The sequence below is a fragment of the Nothobranchius furzeri genome, chromosome 16 (genome assembly GCF_043380555.1).
Source record: "Nothobranchius furzeri strain GRZ-AD chromosome 16, NfurGRZ-RIMD1, whole genome shotgun sequence".
Lineage (NCBI taxonomy): Eukaryota > Metazoa > Chordata > Actinopteri > Cyprinodontiformes > Nothobranchiidae > Nothobranchius > Nothobranchius furzeri.
Window position 1 is genome coordinate 34,380,757 of NC_091756.1, and position 18,344 is coordinate 34,399,100.

An 18,344-nucleotide genomic window follows, 5' to 3' on the forward strand; every position below is an offset into this window, starting at 1 on the left:
TACATCCACTTCCCCTCAGAAAACACCCTCAAATGCACTCTGTGAGGAGTTTGCAGCCCACTTCAGAGGGAAGGAAGGTAGACACCATCAGACGGAATATTTTATCCTCCATAAGTAATAAGGTCTTAGATAAATCTGAATGTGTGTCTATACCAGAGGAAACACTGGACAGCTTTGTCCTGGTAGAAGCTGAGACTCTTGATAAAGTTTTCTCCTCAGCGAGACCCACCACATGTGTTCTGGACCCAATTCCAACTTCGTTTTTTAAACAATTTTATGGATCTTTTATTGATGAGATTTTAACCCTGATGAATTGCTCCCTTCAGACGGGGGTCTTTCCTGCTGCCTTTAAAAGGGCGGTGGTGAGGCCCCTGTTGAAGAAGAGCAATTTAGATTTGAATGAATTAAACAATTATCGACCGATATCTAACTTACCATTTTTAAGCTAAATTTTAGAAAAGTTGGTTTAAAATCAACTAAATGATTTTATAAACACTCATAATGTCCTAGAGAAATTTCAGTCTGGTTTCAGGGTGAACCACAGCAATGAGACGGCTCTTCTGAAGATTTTAAATGATTTAGAGTAAATTATGACAAACAGAAGTTGACAGTGTTGGTTCTACTGGATCTAAGTGCTGCCTTCAATACAGCAGACCACACTATTCTTTTAACTCGTTTAAAACAGATCGGCTTCTCTGGAGCTGTACATAGATGGTTCACATCCTACCTCACAGACAGGACTTTCATGGTGAGTTTGGATACCTGTTTCTCTAGGGTCCATGGGATTACATGTGGTGTGCCCCAGGGTTCAATTTTAGGCCCAGTGCTTTTTAATCTTTATATGCTCCCTCTTGGCGGAGTCATCAGGAGACACGGGGTTAACTTCCACAGTTATGCTGATGATACACAGTTGTACATCTCCGTGTCTCCTGATGACTCTCGGTCAATGGATGCCCTTTTTAACTGTATTTTAGACATTAAATCCTGGATGGCAGAGAACTTTCTCCAGCTCAACCAGGACAAAACTGAAGTTTTAGTCATTGGTCCTGAGGCCCAGAGAGAGAAGCTCTTGTTTTAAGTGTCTTAACGGTCTTGGGCCTTCTTATCTCTCAGAACTGTTTTTACCATATGAACCCTCACGGCCTCTGCGCTCCTCTGGCAGGCGTCTCCTGGTCATCCCTAAAGTCAGGACACACACTCACGGCGAGGCGTCCTTCCAGTGTTATGGCTCTCGCCTCTGGAACGAGCATTCAGAGGACCTCAGGGCCGCAGAGAACGTTCATGTTTTTAAGTCCAGGCTCAAGACCCATCTTTTTAGGTTAGTTTTTATCTAAATATTTACCACAGTTTTATTTCTCGTTTTACATGATATTTTATTGCTTGCTTTGCATGTTTTATATGGATTATATTTTTGCATTGTTTTCATTATTTAATATTATTATTTTACTGCCTATATGATTTTATTTAATACTTATTTTCTAACTTTTGTCCCTTATATTAGCTATTTTATTATATTTTTACTCATTTTAATCCAGTGTTTCCTCTGTAGGGGCCCTCTGCCCCAAGAGCGGTGGTTGACTGTAGCTTCCTGGGTGCTCTATAGGTGGGGGTCTATGCTCCCCCTTCACTGAGCGCCCTGACTTAGTGTGGAAGACCTGATGCTGCCGGGGCAGACGGCTCCTCTGATGGTGTTTCCTTGCCTTACCTTACTTGGCTCATCTGGACTCAGCCAAATATAATTTTTACTTGTGTGTGTGTGTGTGTGTGTGTGTGTGTGTGTGTGTGTGTGTGTGTGCGTGCGCGCGCGTGCGCTTGCATATGTCTGTTAACGTTTTTAACCTGTTATGGGAATCTGGGGTCATTTTGTAAAGCACTTTGAGTAGCACTTTGTTTGAAAAGCGCTTTATAAATAAATCTGATTGAATCTGATTGAGGTGTGTGGGCTCCATCGGTGTAGCCTATTGCCCTAGAGGGCCAAGGGTGGGCCCCTATGGTGAAAACTAACATAATAAAAAAATATATCTGGATCTTGTTTATACAGCTTGACCTTGTGGCCATTTTATTACATTGTCACTATCAAACTGATATTTCTATCAGCCATTTGCATTATTTTAGTGCCAGTCCTCTCTCAATCTGCACCTAATTTAGAAATGTCATCCTTTTTTTGTCTTCACTATTTGAACTATTTTTTTACAGTAATTATGATATTATATTTGCTGCCTGTAAAAATGAAGTATAATTCATTTATTTCATTCTATTTTATTCATTTAGAAAATACCAAAGCCTGCTGGAAAGTCTGATTTAGTCAGATTAATTGTCATCACAGATGTCAACATTGACGAACCAACCTCTAGTTCAGCTAACTTAGTGGAAAAAATGTAATAAGCTTTAGAGTTCAGTGCAAATGTTTGGAGCACAAGAAAGAAAAGTGAGAGGTGAACGTATGCAACTCAGAACTCCCTTTCATACATTTTTTAAACCTTCGTGGTGCTTAAATCCTGCAGCGGTATTCTTAGTGGTCCCATTTCGGTTCGTCCCTCAGTGGGCCAGAAGCATCAGCAATAACTTCTCTGAAAATCTCTCTTCAAACCCACTAGACCCAATAATGGTGTAATTAATCTATCCCAACCCGTGCTGATCCGTCAACTCTCTCCTTGATGGAATCCACCTTTTGTACCAGTCTGAATCTCAGCCAAAGATTCAAGATTACGACTCATCTCGACAATTATATGAGTTTGTGCGTTCACAGCACGATGCATTCCATCCCTGAGCTCCGGGACTGAGCCAATATTCCTCGAAAGCTCGTTAATTTTCCGGTAAGTCAGGTAACCGCTCAGGCCAAACAGCAGGAATCCTGACACCAAAACCACGAATATCCAGACATCTTCAGAATCCTCGAGAGAGGCATATCAGGTTCCACTGTTTCCAGGAGTCCATGATATACCCAGCTGGCTCTGTCCCAGAGGGGCATCCGGGAGCCCCTTCTCCCGTTCTCATCATTGAAAAAATCTTGTCAATCGCATTGAGAGACCAACTGACCAGATCCATTTTTAATAATTTCCAGTTTCCAGAAAAAATGCAGAAAGCGCCGTACACACAAGACAGGACAAAGAGCCTTGGGATGAGGAGGGAGGGAGACGAGAAAAAAAGCATCTGTACTCTCCAAGAGCCGGAAGAAGTAATTAATAATACTAATAAGCATATAAAGGTCTGTATTTATATAGTGCCTCCCAGAGTCCTATAAACCCCCCAGGGCACTTTACATTTACATTCCTGTTTAATCAAATGTTGATTTCTTTGAGCATAAAGAACCTTTAAGCCTGTTAAAGCCTATGATTAACCTAAATTACAATTTGTCATCAATAAAATCAAAAAGACAATTTAATATGTTAAGTTTGATGAAACGTAAGCAGCAATATGCAAATGAATAAAAACCGTGAAAATCAAAAAGTTGCCTTGAGGCTCTTGATGTCAGTCACAGCTTCACTTCCTTCTGTGCTTTCAGCGATCATGTCCTTGTATTTGCTCTTAAAGAATCCTGCCTGTGGGTAAAAATTAAGTCAAAAACACAGAAAAATGGGATCACTAGACTGAAATGCTTACTGGCCATGCTGGGCCATGATCATGTTTGTTTTTTCACTGAAAACCTTTGTATCTCACATACGATGCAGTGGCTCACCTTATACAGGCCAGCGGTGAGCAGAAGCAGAAGCAACAAGCCTCCCAGAAATCCTCCAATGATCTCTTTAGTGAAATCTGGTTCAGTAAACACTTCGATCTCAGCCTTAATCTGAAAAAAAAACATTTATTAACTGAAAGCTTGCTGGCTCTAAAAATATTAGCCAACATTGTGTAATCACCACGTGAACAGGAGGTGTGTAATTAGAGGCTGTTGAAAAGAAGATGTACTGGTTTGCATCATATTCTAGAAGGGCTGTACTGGTCAGGATCAGTTTGGTAGATGGGAGTCCAATCTGAGATGACGACAAACAGGAGAAATTTGTTCAGGACTTAACTTGTTTCATCACATTTATTCAGGCAAAACCAGTAGCACACAATAAGAGCTGAAAAGAACTACCTGCTCTGTCCATCCTGAGCTGAGGTTTGCAGTAATTGTATACTTTCTCTTCTCATTCCTTTCCATTAACCTGTTGCACCTGAACTGTCTGCACACTGCTACAGAGCGGTCCTGTGGATGGATGCAAAGTGTGCTGAAGTTTAATGAATATTCCTCATTGTCATTTCCAGCAGGACACTCATTCTTACCACAAGTTTAGTTGCTTTTACTTGTGCAACAACGTCTGTTACAACAGGTTCTTCATCTTTACTCCTCTCACAGTCAGTAATCTGCAAATAGAGTTCTCGTTGACATCAGATTGCTGTGCTTGAGACTTTTTGGGAAGAATTTGTAGCACATTCTACCTGCAAGCTTTCTATGTTCATCCAAATGTCTTTGTCTCCAAGCTGTACAGGAATTCTGATCACCACAGTGAAATTAAGAGCTCTGATAATATTAGTGACCTGAGAGAAGAGACGTACGGTGGATAAGTGCACATTAAGGTCTGAATTTAAAACCTACAAAGATCTGCTACCTCTAATAATTGCTGGAATGGTTTTTGTTGATCCTTTTTTCCAAAAGTGAAATTGCTATAGCTGAGAAAGCTGGACAGACCCAACAGACATTTAGTGAATATTTAGTGAAAATAGAGTTTAGTATCATTACTACAATAAAAGTGAATTATTTGGTTTGAACTGATTAAATAAACCAAACCTTTCAAAAGTGACAAATGCTGTACTTCACATCAATGTCTTTCTGCTTGTAGAGCTCACTAGAAGGAGAGTGCTGCTGATTACCACTAAAAAAGAACCGTACATACACTCAACAAAATATATAAAAGCAACACCTTTGTTTCTGCTCCGATTTTTCATGAAATGGACTTAAAAGGTCTAAAATTATTTCCAGAACACAATATTACCATTTCTCTCAAACATTGTTCACAAATCAGTCTAAATGTGTGATAGTGAGCACTTCTGCTTAGCTGAGATAATCCATTCCACCTCATAGGTGTGCCACATCAAGATGCTGATCTGACATCATGAGTAGTGCACATGTGTACCTTATTACGCCCACAATAAAAGAGTTTTGTCGTAAGAGTTTTCCCCACTGTTGTCCACCGAGACGGTCACATTTAAAAGCTCATCTATGCCAACTTTAACCTCTGAGGATCTGAAAAATAAAATAGTTATGACAGGATGCCATTTTTGAATATCTGCTTTGAACATTATCCTCCCTGACCTCCTAATCAAAAGGTTGCTGGCTTTGGGACAACCCTCAACTATTTGCAGATGGTTAAAGAACTGAACTTGTTCACAATTTGTCTGCATCAGCAACAATTTCTCCTTCACCATCTGTTTCAGAAGTGGCATCCCACAAGGATTCATGCTTGGCTTCCTCTATTTATACACTCATTACTATTTTCTGGGATTTTCAGAGAATTATATTACAACGTTTGTGGCACTCATTTCCAGAGAAGAGAATGATGTGGCTGTTGTAAGAGTTTTCCCCGCTGTTGTCCACCGAGACGGTCACGTTTAAAACCTAATCTATGCCAACTTTAACCTCTGAGGATCTGAAATGTACAGATGAGAACAATAAAATAAACTAAGAGCCGTGCAAGGACTGCTGCAAGTTTTTACTCACTTTCATCATAGATATATTAATATTGAGAATTTGGGCATAAATCTAAATGTGTTTCTTTTGTCCAGATTAACTGGCACAGTGATTTTTGATTCAATAATCAGAAATGACATGCACTCGTCAGATTTTATTAGCCCAAGGGACTTTTGATAGCAAAGTTTGTGGCCCTTTAACGTCCCTGTTTACTCAATCACAACACCGAGATTTGATATTCGTGCAGAGACAACCACACTGTCTCTGCACGAATATCAAACTATCTCTCTGACAAATCTAAATGGATGAAATCCCACCATCTCCAACTCAACCTCTCTAAAACTGAACTACTTGTCATCCCAGCAAAACCATCCATACAGCACAATATCTCAATCCAAAATGACTTCCTATCTCTGGCTCCTTCAAAGGCAGTTCGAAATCTGGGTGTTGTGATTGATGAACACCTGACCTTTAAAGATCATGTTGCCTCTGTTGCTCATTCATGCTGCTTTGCGCTGTATAACATACGAAAGATCAGACCATACCTAACACAACATGCCACCGAGCTCCTGGTGCAATCTACTGTCATCTCCCACCTCGATTACTGCAATGCCCTTCTAACTGGTCTTCCAGCCTGTACTGTGAGACCTCTTCAAATGGTCCAGAACGCAGCAGCGCGTCTGGTCTTCAATCAGCCAAAAAGAGCACACATCACCCCTCTGTTCATTGAGCTCCACTGGCTACCACTAGCTGCACGCATAAAATTCAAATTGCTAACACTAGCATACAAAGTCCGAGATGGTACGGCTCCCATCTACCTGAATCCTCTTGCAAAGGGTTACGTCTCGGCCCGGCCGCTCCGGTCATCACAGGATTTTCGGCCAGCAGTGCCCACACCACGCTCAGGACAATCCAGACACTTCTCATGCATCGTTCCACAAATGTGGAATGACCTACCAAGCACTACCAGAACAGGGGCTTCCTTTTCAATTTTCAAGAAACTCCTGAAGACCCTGCTCTTCAGAGAGCATCTTCTTAACTAGCACCTTCCCTGCACACGTACCCCCTCTACTGTCCACTCCTTGTTCCCTCCTCTCCATGACTGATGTCAAGTTGTTGTTGTTATTGTTAGCCTCAAGGGCAACATGCCGATTATCACTTGTAAGTCGCTTATATATATATATATATATATATATATATATATATATATATATATATATATATATATATATATATATATATATATATATATATATATATGTGTGTGTGTGTGTGTGTGTGTGTGTGTGTGTGTGTGTGTAGAGCTCCGGGAGTTGGCGTCACCTCTCCCGGTATGCAACAGTTCAAATCGAAACAGAGCCATATTGTCAGGTAGAAGCCGGCAGCTGGACTATTTGTCATTGTCAGAAAACTCAATCAAACGGGAAATATGGTAGATTCCTGTTGTGCCCCAGGATGCAGAACAGACGTGGACGACATAAGGAATGAGCCATCTACATGATTCCCCAAGATCCGGAGCGCCGCAAACGTTGGATCATTGTAATAAAACGCGCTAGTGACCAGGCTAAAATGAAACTGTGGGATCCCGAGAGTAAAGGTTTTCACTTATGCAGCGACCGCTTCATATCAGGTACTTAAACCAACGTTTCCTCAACTGTGTATGGTATTTATTTTAAATGCTTTTATTACGATTCTTAGCGGGCTTCCTAAACTTATTTTGGCGTGGCTTTTTCTGTCTTATTACTCATATCAACAAGTAAACATCACGTAAAACGTTGCCTCATGAATTCTGCGTGCTGCCGTTTACGTGTTTTATGATAACAGCAATTAACCTGCTAAGCTGTATTTAATTTTTAAGCAATGGTTGATCAATTGTCAGATTGCACATAAAAAGCACTTTGGATTGCTATTATCTGTCTCACTGAGACAGATCTCAGACAGATCCTGAGACGCTCTTGCCTGATATATTTATTTTATTCACGGAAAAAAATCAGACTATTGATTTCTCTTGGCGTTCAGTATATACATTCAAACAGCACAGCACTCTATTTAAACTACTTACATGTAAATCTATGTTATTTGTCCATCCGTCCATTCATTTTCATCTGCTTATCCGGAGTCGGGTCACTGGGGCAGTAGCATCGAGAGGCCCAGACTTCCCTCTCCCCAGCCACTTGAGCCAGCTCCTGCGGGGGAATCCCAAGGCGTTCCCCGGCCAGGTCCTGTAAGAAGTCCGCTCCGACAGCTTCTGGCGTTTTTAAAAAGTATCCCAGGGGCACGGTAAGGGTCGGAGATGTTTAGTCTATTTAATTTCTGACTATGTGAAACGATTTCTTCGGTTTTAAAGTGTGAAGTAAACTCCGACGAAGTAAAATCCAAGCCGATCCCGTTCATTTTGTTTACATTTGTTGCCTGCCAACATGGCGTCTACTCTCTGAGAGTCACGTATACAGGGGTTTGGCAGGATAAGTTAATACTTCTCCCTACCCCCTTTTGGACATGTATAAGTAAATGGTATAATATCTGTTTGAAGTGTGTTTGCACACACACACACACACACACACACACACACACACACACACACACACACACACACACACACATATACAGTATACATACATATATATATATATATATATATATATATATATATATATATATATATATATATATATATATATATATGTGTGTGTGTGTGTGTGTGTGTGTGTGTGTGTGTGTGTGTGTGTGTGTGTGTGTGTGCAAACACATACTTTTCTTCCCTGACCAAAACGGGTTGCATAAATCATCCAACCCATTGTTTCTCATCCACGACACGTATTCTAGTCATATAAACTTTCTAATTAGTTTGAGATTAATGTTTTTCCTCATTTTGAGAAGGTCAGCTGGTAAACAGTTATATGAATGTGGAATAAAAAGGAACTACACAAAGCTGATATAAGAGCACTAATGTAGGAGGAGTTGTAATAATGAGATTAGATCACTAATGTTTTGGTGGGCTTGAGGGCAAACATATAAATGAACTGTTATTTTAATTAAATTGTCATTAAACTGCAAATACAGTGCATACAGAAAGCATTCACAGAATATCATCCTTTTCACATTTCATTATTATAAATAAATTTTTCCCTCAAATTTTACACACAACACCATAATGATAGTTTAAAAAAACAATTTTTAGATTTTTGCAAATGTTTAAAATAGAAAACAAACTCAAGCAACACATGTACAGTAAATGATAATGAAAATGACCCGCACTTGTAGAGCACCTTTCACCGAGTCCAAAGCTTCACACTGCAGTGTATCATTCATCCATTCACACACACTGATGGTGATGAGCTACAATGTAGCCACAGCTGCCCTGGGGCTCACTGACAGAGGCAAGGCACCACCAGTCCCTCTGACCACAACCAATAGGTTAAATGTCTTGCCCAAGGACACAACAGCAGAATTCTCTGTCCAGAGCCGTGATCAAACCTGCAATCTTCCGATTACTGGACAACCCGCTCAACTTGTTGAGCTACTGTTGCCCCTGAGTAGTAGACCAGTGCTGGTCATAAAATGGGAATATCAGGGCAGAGTTGATTTATATCATTAATTCTTTTCAAAAAGTGAAACTTGTACATTAGTTTAATTCATTTCAACGGCTGATATGTTACAAATGTTAATTTCTTTAAATTTGATGATTATAACTGACAACTAATGAAAATCCCAAATTCAATATCTCAGAATGTTAGAATATTGTAAAAAGGTTAAATATTGAACAGCCCTGGTGCCACACTCTAATCAGCTAATTAACTCAAATGCCTGCAAAAGCCTTTAAATGGTTTCTCAGTCTAGTTCTGTAGGCTACACAATCATGGGGAAAACTGCTGACTTGACAGTTGTCCTAAAGACGACCGTTGACACCTTTCACAAGGAGGGCAAGACACAAAAGGTCATTGCTAAAGAGGCTGGCTGTTCACAGAACTCTGTGTCCAAGCACAGTAATAGAGAGGTGAAGGGAAGGACATGATGTGGTAGAAAAAAGTGTACAAGCAGTGGAGATGACCGCACCCTGGAGAGGATTGTGAAACAAAACCCATTCATAAATGTGGGGGAGACTCAAAGAGTGGACTGCAGCTGGTGTCAGTGCTTCAAGAACCACCACACCATGGTCTTGCATGTTTTTGCAGTGTTGGTCTGTATTTCCTAAATACAGCAAACAAACTGGCAAAAGAACTAAAGGAAATTACAATAGAAGACAACGACATACTCATCTCACATGACGTCACATCTCTGTTCACAAAAACACCAACCCAAAAAACCATAGACATAGTAGTTAACAGAATCAGACAGGACAAGACTTTACACAAAAGAACAAACATCACAGCAGATGACATAACACAACTGATAGGACTGGTAGTTAACTCCACTTACTTCACATACGATAACACAATATACAAACAACTGGAAGGCTTCGCCATGGGTAACCCGTTATCAGCCACCCTGTGCGAGTTTTTCATGGAAGACCTGGAACAAAAAGCCATAGCCACTGCCCCCCCAAACTGCAAAATAAAACTATGGAAACGCTACGTGGACGACATACTGGAAATCATACCAAAAGGTCAAACAGAAACACTAACACAACACTTAAACAACATTGACGACACGGGCAACATAAAATTCACTTATGAGTTAGAAACAGAAGGCAGCATAGCATTTATGGACATGAAAATCACCAGGCAGACAGACGGGACCCTAAACATAAACACATACAGGAAACCAACACACACAGACCAATATCTATTATGGACATCAGAACACCCCACCATACACAAAATGTCAGTAATCTGAACATTATATCACTGAGCAATAGGGCCTGCACAACTTTATTTTTTTTTAAAGTCGACAGTCAAGTAATGAAAGTCGAGTCGACTTCGACTAGTCGTTGATGACGTCATACGCCGGAAGCGGCGTGGGGGTTGGGGGTGGGGGGTGGGGGGGGGGGTTCGGTAGGTTCGCTGGAGTTTTTGACAATAAACATTGCGCCCACATTTTCTAAGTTAACACATCTCTTTTAACAACGGTAGCTCCTGCATCCTACTTCAGTCCTCTCCCCCTCCCCCTGCGCAGCAGCAGCAAACTCAGTGATGCGCCTGCAGCCTTTCCTGCTGCTCTAAACATTAAAATAATTATTTCATTTTCTGTTCCTCACTTCTGATTACCTTCAATGGTGTATGTTTGTTGCAACCACCAGGTACAAAAACTAACTTGTTTTTATTTGACTATTTTTCTGTCCTGTCTGTTTATCTTCCTGCATCTCCTCTCAATCCTAAAGAAAAACTGCTACCTGGGTTCATTTATATTCACCTTATGAGTTACCTTTGAACTGCAGTTCTAAAAGATCTACCGACCGCAAAAACAGCGGAGTGCCGCTGCTCGCCGGCCGACTACAACGGGACCGTTTTTGCTGCGGAGTTCATGCCGGAGCGGAGCGGAGTGGAGATAGTGGAATCTTGGAGGTGCGTCACCGGAGGACAACAGGTGATGCGCCTCGCTCCGCAGCAGCGAAATGCATCAGGCACAAATAACAGACAGAAAACATGAAAGGAAATGAGCCGACATGAACGATCGCGTGTTTAATTTGTTTTTGAGGTGGTGACACCTGATTTGGCGGTGCTCAGGACGCAATGTCTGGAGCGCACGTCAACAATCAGAGCTTTGCATGCGCAAACTGGTTAAGATTAGGATGGGGGTGAGGGGAAGGTTAAATTGCAAGAGGGAAAAGGTCTCAGTTTGGTTAAATGTCCGTTTTACCGCCGGTGTAGGTACCGCACAGCGCGTCGCCTCCGCCTCGATCCAGACGCGCAGGGGCTCATCACCTGCTGTCTTTTCTGAGGACTGCATCTTGTCAGTCATTATCACGTGACAGCGACTAGTCGATGACAGGCATAAAAAGCCACTACAGAGCCGTGAAGTCGACTAGTCGACTAGTTCGTACAACCCCTACTGAGCAAACATAATAACAGAAGAGAGAGACCGTAAACAAGAAGACAAACACATACAACACGCTTTAAAGACCTGCAGATACCCGACATGGGCAATAAACAAAGGAAAACAACAAACAAAAACGGAAAGCAAAGAACAACCCAAAAAAAGAACCAGAAACCCAGAAAGACAAGAACCAAAACCAGTGATAACCCTACCATACATCAGAGGCATAATGGAAAAAATAAGAGTAACAATGAAAAAACACAACATAAACACACCAACAAAACCATACACAACAGTTAGAAACAGACTAGTACACCCAAAAGACAAAATATCAGCTGGACAAAAATGTGGAGTCATTTACAAAACCCATGCAAAATATGCAATAAAACATACGTAGGAGAAACCGGATGCCAACTCAACACACGAACAATAGAACACAGAAAGGAGTGCGAGAAAGAGGCAAATCGAAAACACACAAGAGCAGCAAAAGAAGAAGCAGAAAGTACAATAAAAAAGTCAGCCGTAACAGATCATTGCTTAAGAGAAAACCATATAATGGACTGGGACAACTCAAGGATCATAACCACCGAACAACAAAAATACAAAAGATGGATCAAGGAAGCAATCGAGATAAGGAGACGTGGATGTGGGACCATGAATAGGGACGACGGAGTTTACACGCTGGACCACGCATGGGACTGCATCGTCGGAGAGGGGAGAGCGGGCAGTAGAGGGCGACAACATCCTCTGCTGCCCGCAGATAAACGGAGAAGGAAGTGACGCGCCACCATCAGCGTCAGCCTGAAGAAGCCGGCAGCCGTCGGCGAAACGTAGCATCAAAAACAGGTAACAAAACCGTTTCTGTGTTTTAAAAAAAGAACGACAACATGGGACAACATGACTCACATATACACCATTCATCTCATGTCTCATTCACACCAAGATCCATTCATCACTTAGAGTTTAGAGTTAGTCTTGTTTAAAATTGTTTAGAAATAAATCTTCTTAAATGTTTTAAAGGTGACTCTCTCTTCTCTTGTCTCTCATTTAATACGAAGTGTTACATAATCCCTGCAATAAAAAGTTTCAATCTTCTGGTTAAAAGTACCCAAAGATCCATAAGACTGATTTCATATTCACAATGGAATCTCATGTCTTATGGTTCATTACATAGATGTAAATTAAACCCTTACACACAGCAGGGTAATTGTGCCAACTTTTGACCACCCCACCCCTTCCAACAATCTTGAGGTTGTCCACAATCACCATAACTGCTCTAAAGATAATCTTGTTATATCATCCTACCATGTGTGGTGAGTAACAGGTTCTCTGGTTCACTTTGAAGGATGTGGGGACCGCTCTAATCATAAATCCGTGTTTCGAAACATGTTGAATTGACTTGTTCTAATTTTGGAGCCAAATGAACAATCAGAAGCCAATCAGAAAGTTAAACGACGGAATCACACAAAACCTTGGTTTTTTTACTTCAAAGTCATGTCTGAGTGTGAAATGTCCATAAGCGAACAACAAACAGCTGCAGCTTACAAGCTTAACTCTCCCATATTCCAGTCAGTATTGACAAACCTCCTTGGATGAGGAGCCAAATGTCTTCAAGAAACCAGAAGTTCAAGGAGTCCAGTTGCCTTCATTTATGAAAATATAAAAGATTTGTTCTTTTCATTTTTTCTTGAATTGGCTTATGTTTTTACTTATGGTAGCTTTATGCCATCTGTTAGACCATTCCATATTTTAATACCTGCCACTGAAATACACCAACGTTTTAATATTGTTCTGAAAGCCTGTGTTTTAAAACTCAATTTGACTTTGAGGTTGTACTCTCCATCCTTTTCATGAAACAATTTCAGTATTTGTTGGGGTAGTTGGTTGTGTCTTGCCTTAGACAGTATTTGTGCTGTTTGAAATGGAACCAAATTAGGAAATGTCAGTTGTCCGGTCTTTATAAAGAGTTCATTACTATGATCTTTGTATCTGAAATGATTGATTTATCTGATTGCCTGTTTTTGTTTTATAATAGTTGTTTGTAAATTGCTATTTATGTGATTCCACACACTTCTGCACCAGGAAGTCAGATAGAGTAAGAGTAGTGTATAATGTATGAAAAGCTTGGTAACAAGCAATGTTAACTCTATCAAAAGTTATACTTGCTACAACATTTTTGTGTTTTCCAAATAACATGAATTTGGTTTTATCTAAATTAGCAGATTTTTTTTTATCAAACCATTTGAGGCAGCAAACCTTGGTTAAAAAGGTATATTTGTGTCATATAAAGAAAAAAGGTTGCCAGGGTTGCATCTGTTGCTATTCTGCAACACAAATGAAGAAGGATGTTGCATCTCAAATCTGTAGAGAATTAACTATATTTATAATCACATTTTGTCATGTTGGGTATATATTTAACCCAGGACATGAAAGAATCAAAAATGGAGACGAGGGTGAGTAAAATTACAAATACATTTTTTAAAGGAACGTGTAGTAAACTTAAAGCGCTGCTCCAAACGAGAACAGGAAGAACCGAGATCTAGAACGAAAGAACAAACGGGAAATAAAATCACAGTAAACAAACCCTGGAACCAGAGAACCAAAACAGGAATGGTTTTAGGAGAGACTTCTCTTACTGGGAAAATTAAGATCCTTGGAGAGACTGGGCTGGATGGTTGAAGCCAAACGGGGACAAACACAGAGGTTGAAGATCCAAACTGAGATGCGTGAACAGGTATGTGGCAGACAGGAAGGCAGGTATTGCTGTAGATCCGGAGGAGGTTGGTAGGCAGGCAGGGAACCGGTAGGGTGACAGGCGAGTGGCAGAGAGCGAGGAGACCAAGGGACGGTGAGCGACGTGTAGTAGAAATAACAACTCCAGGCGGCAGTGAGTAATCCTGAGTGACAGATGAGTAGAAGTTTCAAAATACAAGACCAGGGCTGACAGGAATGGACTGACTAAAACACATGCTGAACATTTGAAGATCAAACTCGAGACAAAGCTAGTGGTACCCAAAGGCGAGTATCGACCGGCACTGGAGTTCTTCTTCTTCTTCAAGTTTAATGGCGGGTGGCATCTAACTGCTAGGTGCATTTCCGCCACCTACTGTGCTGGAGTGTGAGTCGGAGCAAGAGCGAGAAAAAAAAACTAAATTCTATGCAACAGACCACAGTGCTTTAGATACCCAACAACCAATTTATAATTCCTTTCTTCACCATTTAACAAATTCCTTGCAGTCATCACTCCACCTCCTATGTCTCTTAATTTCTCCCTGAGTTGCCCTCTACTTCCCTCATATTTTATGCAGTCACACAAAACATGTTCCACTGTTTCTCCCCCAACCCCACAACCACACAAACCGGTGGGATGTTTCCCCATCAGATGCATTGTATTATTAAGCCCAGTATGTCCCAATCTTCATCTTGATATTATTCTTTGATCTCTACTATTCAGTCTTATATTTTTCCATTTTCCTATTTTCCCTTGTATATGAAACAAATGTCTTCCTTTCTCTCCCCTTTCCAACATTCTTTGCCACTCTTCCATTATATTTGCTTTAATGATAGATTTAATTTCAGCGGCACTATATGCAATATTTATCATTTTCCTATCTCTTATTGCCTTTTTTGCAAAATAATCTGCCATTTCATTTCCTTCTACTCCTCTATGTGCCGGTACCCATAAAAATTTAACTTCCGTACCCAAATTCCCTAATCTAAATATGGTCTCATATATCTCATATAATACATCTATTTGACTCTTGGTAGACATTAATTCAACTGACACTAATACAGTTAATGAATCAGTACATATAATTCCTTTTTTAATTCTATTTTGTTCCATCCATTGCAGACTAAATAAGATAGCTATCATCTCCACCGTGTACACAGATAAATGCTATGGAGTTCTTTCCCTAACAACTACTCCTATATGTGGTACCACAAATGCAAAACTGGTTTTTCCCCCCTACCAGGTCCTTTGATCCATCTGTAAAGATGTGCACAAAAGACTCATAACTTTTCAATCTATCTTCTGTAATCATGTCCCAATTTCCTTTTCCCCCACTGCTTCTCATTTGATCATAAATACTATAATCAACACACACTTCCGGAAATATCCATTTTGGATTAACCGTATATAAAAACTTTTCAATTTGTACTTTATCATGGATCTTACTCTCTTTTGCCCAATCTTGCACTTTCCAGCTACCATAATCCTTCTTCATTTTCTCCGTTTCCCAACACGGACTCAGTGCCCTTTTTGCCATGTGTTCATTGTCCTCACACCCTTGTATACTTGCCCAATAATTCAAAGCTATCTGTTTTATTCTAAGCTGTATTGGCATCTCACCCATTTCTACCTGTAGTGCCACAATAGGTGTAGTTTTTAGTGCTCCACAACACACTCTTAATTGTATGGTTTCAATCCGTTTCATCAATGTTTTAGATGCTGAACTATAAACTATACTCCCATAATCTATCACTGATCGTATCATTGCACTGTACATGTTTTTTAACGCCTGAGCACTAGCCCCCCACCCACATCCTCTCACACATCTCATTATATGTATTACTTTCTTGCATCTTTCCTCTATTTTAGTTATATTATCCTTCCATATGAACCTTTTATCAAAGTTAAAGTTAAAGTCCCATTAGTTGTCACACACACAGGTGTGCGTGCGAAATTTATTCTCCGCATTTGACCCATCCCCCGGGGGAGCGGTGAGCTGCAGACAAGCCGCGCTCGGGAACTATTTGGTGGTTTAATGCCCCAATCCAACCCCTTAATGCTGAGTGTCAAGCAGGGAGGCATTGGGTCCCATTTTTTCAAAGTCTTTGGTATGACCCGACCAGGAATCGAACCCCTGATCTCCCAGTCTCAGGGCGGACACTCTACCACTAGGCCACTGAGAAAGGCATATATATATATATATATATATATATATATATATATATATATATATATATATATATATATATATATATATAAATATATATGTGTGTGTGTATATATATATATATATATATATATATATATATATATATATAATATATATATGTGTGTATATATATATATATATATGTATATATATATATGTATACATATATATATATATATATATATAATATATATATGTGTGTGTATATATATATATATATATATATATGTATATATATATATATATGTGTGTGTGTGTGTGTGTGTGTGTGTGTGTGTGTGTGTGTGTGTGTAGCGTAATGGTTGTTGGCTCTTTTATGAAAGATAAACCATTCTACATAATAATCTGGAACATTAATTTTTACAAATTAATAACCAAATGTTATAGAGATAAGAAGACTCAAAGGTTGTTTTCATCGATAAACTGACGATCATATCCGTTTGTCTGTGTTTCAGTTCAATGAAAAGACAAGTTTAAATTTTAAGAGTTTTAATCCTTCAATTTAAACTAACGATTTGAAATGACAATCATAGGAAAAACAATCAACATTGGCAACCTTTTTGGACAATCTTTAACGGTTGATATTTTAAGCTTGCACAAATAGACCTTGTGTTGGATGTGCTAAAATTTGAGGATGATGGAATTATGAATGCGTGCATGCAGGTGTCTGAGATTGCTTCAGGGAGCGAAAAGGTGATCTGAGTGAAAAATTATGTTTTGCAATTAAATTTTAGTTCTTATTAGAAAAACAGCATCAGAACGCTATCTATCGTGTTCTGCCTCACCGTACTTAGGACCCCCTTTATGCCCGGACCCCGGAGGATGTGTTATCCAGAAGACACCTTGGCTGGCAGAGAAGACGAAGGTGTGTGGCGGTCCAGTCCCGGGTTGACCTCGGTACACGTTGCTGAAGCGTTTAGGCAGATGCGCTTTCTCAAGTTTAAATTAACTCAGAAATCAAAAGACTCTGGGACGAGTCTGCGTTAGCTGGTTGCATTTCAGCTATTCTGTCTGGCTTGACAGACATAGCGTGGTGGGAGAAAAGAGCCTGCAGGGCTCCTTTCCCAATGGCGTTGGTTCCACACTTCCTCTCTCTTTCGTTCCCACTCTCGTTCTGACTAACTTACCAAAACCACTTCTCTTCCCAAAGCAAACTTGTTGTGCGTCAGAGCAAATGTGTTTTGAGTTACTGTGGATACGGACCTGTGAGGAGGTGTGAAGGTCATCGCTAGACATCTTCAAAAACATTATTTAATTAAGTATACTGATTCATTATAGTTCATTATGATTACCCAAAGCATAATAATCATTCATTTGATTAAAAAACCTTTATAATGAGCATAGTGATCAAATGATTATTTAGCATTAATAAACAAAGAAAGCTTTAGACTCTGTTTTACTATGACTAGACTGTGTGAGAAGTCCTTCTTCTGAAGATGCAGGTGTTGGATGCTGTGGCGTCCTTCAGACTTGCTGGCGGCAAAGGTCTTAATCTGTGGGTGAAGGTGCTGCGTGACCCAGCTTTGACCCAGCCGGGCAAATACGACCTTTGGCACAGAAAACCCATACTTCCTCACGTTACATATATATATATATATATATATATATATATATACATACATACATATATATATACATACATATATATATATATGTATATGCATAGCCATGCCCTGATGTGGGGCTGGGGGATACGTCGACATGGTCGGGACATAGAAGGGGGTGCGCGGCTAAATATGTTTGGGAACCACTGTCCT

General features: G+C 40.1%; 1 long non-coding RNA gene across 1 annotated transcript; it reads right to left on the reverse strand.

Annotated features, from left to right (window-relative positions):
• Positions 1-3,035: 3,035 nt before the first annotated feature.
• LOC139063523 (uncharacterized) lies at positions 3,036-3,790 on the reverse strand. The gene is made up of 2 exons (XR_011516891.1): positions 3,680-3,790; positions 3,036-3,542 (listed from the first exon to the last, which is right to left on the reverse strand). It is a non-coding gene; the product is annotated as an uncharacterized lncRNA (long non-coding RNA).
• Positions 3,791-18,344: the final 14,554 nt, after the last annotated feature.